Here is a 6411-nt window from a genome sequence, read left to right as displayed (position 1 = left end):
ATTGTGTTTAACACTTTTGTACATTTCATGATCGTGAATGTGTTATGGCAGCCAGGTCAACTAAAACAGCAGAGAAAGTTAAATGACACACATTCACTTTGATCTCAGGCTGTTAATGAAAAGTGTGATGTGAAGTTCCTCCAAGGCCATTCCTTCTTCTTCTCTGGCTTTCCCAGTCTTTAACAGGGGATCATGTGTCATTTAACCTAGTAGATATTTTATTATTATAGAAAACATGAAGGCTTTACAGCGGTAGAAAGAAAAATTGCAAAAATCTTAGTGCCGTGTAGAAATGTAGAATTAGTTCTAAGCATGCAAACACAGCCTTTCTTGTCACAGTATTGAAAATCAGAAAGACAAGGGATATGAAAGTATCAAAGAAAGGGAAGAAACCTAAAACTTAAATTACAAATCCATGTACACCAAAAACTATCTGATACACTACCAGTCAAAAGTCTGGACTCACCTTTGTGAGGGTCATCCCAAGAACAGAATGGGGATCCATCTCACCGATGGAGAATAGCATTAAAAAGTGGCATCTTGGCATCAACAAATTTCTATAACAACCATTAGGGGCTGTTCACACATAGACCAGTTCTTGAAGATGAATTATAGGTGTGCTTTTTGTCTTCACATACCACATACCTGGGCCTGTTCTTCTTCTATCTATCTAAGTACTAGGACAGTTTAAATGAGAATCAGGAGCATCATGTCTTAAAACTGCTACAATAAGTATTTTTCCCACACAATGGTCAACAAAACATGGTCAAATTAACAACAACAAAAAAAAAAAACGGTTTCTTAGACACAAAAGCCAAATTTTTTAGGTGCCGTGGGTTGAAAAAAAAATCCTGTGGAGAAACCTGAACAGAAGAGAGCACAAGAGATGAGCCAGGACTCTGGATGATGTAGAGCAGTTTTTCTGAGCTGGTGGGTCCGGACCAAAAAGCATTTCTTGGAACATTTTTGAGTGGGATGTTGTATTTTGCCTGGGCAAAAAAGTAACAAAAATAATAGAGAGTCGTTTCTTCATCTGTCGCTACTTCGCAATAGCATTATGTAGAAAAAGTCAATTAATTGAGCTTAAGCTTCTTGGGGTTTTTCTTTGGTTTTCTTGTGCTGGCACACTGTGATATTCTCTTTCACTCGCTCAGGTTTAACATGCACCAATTATTTCATCAACAAATTTGAGAAATTGGAATATTCCCTTGATTTGGGTCTCACCTTGCCTATTTGGTATAATCTTGAGTCCCAAAGCCACATCATGAAAAGCTGACAGATATTGTCAGAGAGAGGGATCTTTGATGATTGCTCTCTCTGAATGTTCCAATTTAGGAACAAAAAAATAGACTAAGTGTTGTCCGCTCGGGAAAAGGTAGCCAATAATTGGCAATTTATGAAAAGGAGACTTTCTACAAAAAAATCAAAAAAAAAAAAAAGACTATTCCTGGATCTGGGACGTTTTAACCAACTGAAAAGATGCACTCAAAGTAAAGGTTGGATAACTGTAACTTCTTCTGTGTGAAATTCTGCTGCAGAGATAAAAAAATAATAATTTAATTTTAGAAGTGTGGACATCACTGAAAAGTCTATGGGTGTCATAGAAATGTGATGTTGTCATAAGGACGACTGTGTACAGCTGAAACTAATGATATGAGCTCCCACACCCGTCTGAGTAGCAATCCCAATGTGACTACGCTGTCATGAATGCTTGTATGGTCGGCAAATTGGATTATAATCTGTGCAGAATTGTAGGCAGAAGCAGGTGTGTTTCAGATAAAAAAATCAAAATTATTTATTAGACCAAAGCATTTCTCTGTGATGCATAAAGTGGTATTATTGTCCGCGTTCTGTGTTGTAGGTTCTTGCTTCAAAGACAAAAGACTCAACAACAAAAAAACTGAAATAATAGTAGAGCCTCAAATAATAATACCTCAGGCTCTCTGATGTTACATCATCTAATATAGATATAATACGGGGAAAAAAAATTATATATATATATATATATATATATATATATATATATATATATATATATATAGAAAGAGAGAGAGAGAGAGAGAGAGAGAGAGAGAGATTTAATAACACATCCAACAACAGCTGTACCAGCTGGAGATAGGCAGATATTAAATCTAAATATTGTGCATGTATTTAAGTAAAAGAAACTATAATCTTTTGGAGGATGTGCTTGTTGGTCTGCCCATCACAAAGTTGTACCAACTAGAATGCTGGTAGTAAATGTGATATGACCAGCATATCCTAGACAAACAGACACTGCCCTGCATCCCAAGAAAAATAAAGGTTTGGTGGAGAAGAGGAGAGTGTGCATAGTTGTTTTAGTTTTTTTTTCCACTGGTTTTTGTCATTGGTTTGTTTTTTTCTTTTTTTTCCGGAAGGACAGAGGTCTGCAAGTAAGAGCTCTGGCATCTGTACACAGCTCACTGTCACTCACTCCAAGCATTGATTAGCCATTGTTCTGAGAAGGTCACATCATAATTCATTTACAACAATTAGTCCCACAGTGCCACCTGCACTCCTTCTCTCGTTTGCCGCGCTAAATTACGAGCAGCCATCGAGGTTTACGCGTGCCTCAATGAAGATGTATCCGCAACGTAAAGACAAGAGCTATTAGTTACATTATTTAAATGGACCAGTTTAAACCTGGGGAGTTGACTTCATGAAGGGCAATTAGGCACTAAGCGTAATTGATAGTTCAGGCTAATTACAATTAGAAAATATAAATAGTGAGTGTAGGATTAATCATCATTGCTGTTAAGTAGGGAGCAGCCATGGCACGGGGGGGTCGTCGATGAAATGGAAGGGAATGGATTACGCTCCATTCATCTCCATCTAGTGCATAAACAGATTGTCTTTGTCCCTTTGTATTTCTCCCTTGACCATTAGCTCTGTCTTGTTTGGTTGCCCTTGCTAAACAGCTCAGGAGACTGGAAACTGGGAGGCAGCCGGTGAGCTGAATGACAAGGCTGAGAATATCATTGCCTTTTATTAAAGAACGTCAATAAGGCCCAACAAAACGTTTGTGGAAAAGGTAGTTTTATTTGACAAAAGGATCTTAAAGGTGGATTTAGGTGGAACTTAGTTATTTTTAGTGCTGAATTCTTTCCCACGCTTGTGTGATCGCCTCCTGTGTTTTAATGGAAACATGAGTAAACAAAAGCACCATGAAGACCAAGAGCGCATCAGACCTGTCAGGGCTACAACTGAGAAGTTTAAAGCAGGGCTGAATTGTAAAATAACAGCCCAAACTTTGAACATCTCACAGAGCACTATTCAGTCTATCATCCAAAAATGAGAAGAGTAATGGCACGAATCTTCAAAAACATGCAGCCAATCTGACAGCCTGTTAAAGGAGATCATTAGTCAAGATTTTATAAAAGCAAATGGATTTTAGATGTCAAAAGCTGGCAGAGACATTTGCTGAAAGATTTGCAAACAAATACAAGTCATTAAAGGTAAAGTGGACAATTCTTCCAGAAATGTAGGTAAGAAACGCGCAAGTCTCTCTTTGAATAACTGCGCACGCACAACACCATCTTATCTGCTCCTCAGGGGATCACGTGAAATAATGTCCTAAATACACTCTTGTCTTATTTCTTTCTTCCGACGCCTCCCTTCTTCTAATAAACTTGTAAGACAGTTTGCTTCTTGAGACGGCTAACACCGAAGCTAACTGGATATATAAACACTAGAAGTGTGCAACTAGCATGTGGAAACTAACAAGGACCATGCACGCACATTGGCGTTAGCGCGTGATAATGACTGGCATGTGGAATAACTAGGGCTGGGCAAGTTAACGCGTTAATTTCGCATTAACTCATTAGACTATTAACGGCGATATTTTCTTTAACGCGCATTAACGCATGTTGCTCACATGCTTTTATTTTGTGAAGGTCTGTTGCTGCGGTGTAGGGGTTTGAATCAGAACAGTAGGTGGCGATAATGCGCCAATAACCTCGCTGTCAGCCCAGCCTCGGATTCAAAGAGGAAGAAAGGTGCTGGCCGGAAAAAAACAAAGCCGACATGGGGAAGGCGGTGAGTTGGCGAACGGAACAAGTTTTGTGCGGAGCGGAGTCTGCATCGACGCCGTCGGTGAAGTCGCTTCTCGTTTCAAAGTATCCATGTGTTTTTGCCTGTTTTTCCCTGCCATTCACTATATGCACGCGAGAAAGCAACAACAAAAAACCGCGTGTCAACGTCAAATAAACGCAAGCATATCGAGTTAGCAAGCATTTCAGTTTAAAGTTCTTCCAGCATGGAATATGACAGAAACAAGTTAGTTGTAACCACTGCCAAGTTAAACTTTGGTATTGAACATAAAATGGTAATGCTGCTCCCTGCTGTTACCTCAGAAATTGCCTGTTTTTGGTAGATTTTTTCCCCATAAAGAGAATTCCCTGTCAGTGGCAATAAGCTTTAATTTATTATTATTGCTATTTTTTGTTTTACATGTTTAAATTGAGCTTTACACTAAATATGTGTTACTGATAAGTGCTACAAATGTTACAACACTTTTGTTCATATGGCAGCAGAACATTAAAATAAAAGTGCTCTTTACACTACTTTTGAATTCATTCTTGGAGTTTGTAAATACAATGTGATTAATCGCGATTAATCAGGCAAATTATGCGATTAATCGCGATTAAATATTTTAATCTTTGCCCAGCCCTAGGAATAACCAATAGATAATGTGATCCTCCAGAACTCGAAGCCGAAAAAGATCGTCCACGATACGTTTAATGAACGAGGCTGCCCGACAGACCTGGACCGCCAGACCGTTTATATGAATTGAGTCTACATAGAAGTGATTATCCTCATATTAGGCAAATGGTGTTCAAACAATCACATAGGCCACGATTCCACAGCATAACATTGAAATGTCGTTTTCTGTTACCCACTAAATGAACGATGAGGTAACGACACTCTTCCTCACTCTAACATCTCTACTTCCACCACTAGATGGCTGGAAATGAGATAGTGCCAGTGACTGAAGCACACATTCAGTTAGAGTGTCCACATGACAGATAGTAAAGTCAGGAATTACAGCGTTGTTTTCAAATGAAGTTGCTAAATGCCTCAGCTCACTGATAACCTGGTAGCCATTAATGGGAGCAGTGTGTAGATTCCAGCGATGGAAGTCTGATGCTAACCAACCTGTAGGCTGCAGCTGTCCCCATAAGACCTGCCCCCTTCTCAAAAAATTAAAACATAAATATGTTTTAAAATAATTAATAAGTAAAGTTGAATATAATAACAGAAAATAAAGAAGGTACTTACAAAGGTGAAAAAATAAAAAAGCTAATAAAAAGAGATGTATAATTTATGTCTCATTGTATAATTAAATTATGCCTGCAAATATTTGCTGTGTTTTAATTTTTTTACAGTTTATTTCTTGCACATTCATTTATTTCTATATTCATTTTGAAATATGTCAGAGCTGGCCCTCCATAGTTTCCATCATTTTGTCCCTAACTTCTTCAAGTGGACATAATTTAAATGAATTTCCTATGATGTGGTGATAGTCTGAAGAAATGTGTTATATGGTTCCGAATAATAATGATAATAATATATAATAATATATACTGGCAGTCAGAGGTTATTTATCTTAATACAAAATGTTATATTTTATACAACCCAACTGGCCCAAATATCACCTAAGATTTTTGCATAAGAATATCTAAATGAGCAATTTATTTTTATTTTTTTTTACTGATTTTGTTTTACTGTCCTTTAAGATGATCCCCCACCCCCACCCTGGAACTCAAGGGTGATAAAGATCATCCACTATACCTTTAAATACAAATACATCCAATGCTTTGTATTTGCAGAAAAATTGTCAAAAAGTTAATTTATTTCAGTAATTCAATTCAGTAAGGGAAATACATCATATAGATTACCACAGAATGATGATTTTAAAGCCTTTATTTAACTTAATTATGATTTTTTTTCTCCACCTTTAGCTAATAAAGTCACAGTATTTAGGATTAGAATATAGCATCAAACCAGTAAAAAAGTAAAATGTTTAATGCAGAAATCAACAACAAGCCTCTTAGTATATTCCACATTCAGTATGTTCGCATATATTCTAGTTTGAATATTGAATATGACTGTATACTTTTCCTTCCAATTCACAATATTGTACCACTTTTTCTCAATAAGAAACATTGAAGTTTGTGGCAGCAATGCAACAAAATGTTGTAAATTTTAAGAGGTATGGATATTTACACTGCAGAGTTTTCTAATATTGTTTGTAGTTTGCAAAGAAGAGAAACTCTTTCTCCGAATTTCCTTCAAACTAAGGTTGCACTTCAAATTAACCTCCGACCCTGTAAGGCTTGGATGCAGATTTCCAACATCAGCCAGCCTTTGACCTCTCTGTTGCAAAGATTTTTT

This window comes from Fundulus heteroclitus, chromosome 22 (assembly GCF_011125445.2).
Source record: "Fundulus heteroclitus isolate FHET01 chromosome 22, MU-UCD_Fhet_4.1, whole genome shotgun sequence".
NCBI classification, from domain to species: domain Eukaryota; kingdom Metazoa; phylum Chordata; class Actinopteri; order Cyprinodontiformes; family Fundulidae; genus Fundulus; species Fundulus heteroclitus.
The sequence above is the reverse complement of the archived record's forward strand: the minus strand, read 5'-3'. Positions refer to the sequence as shown.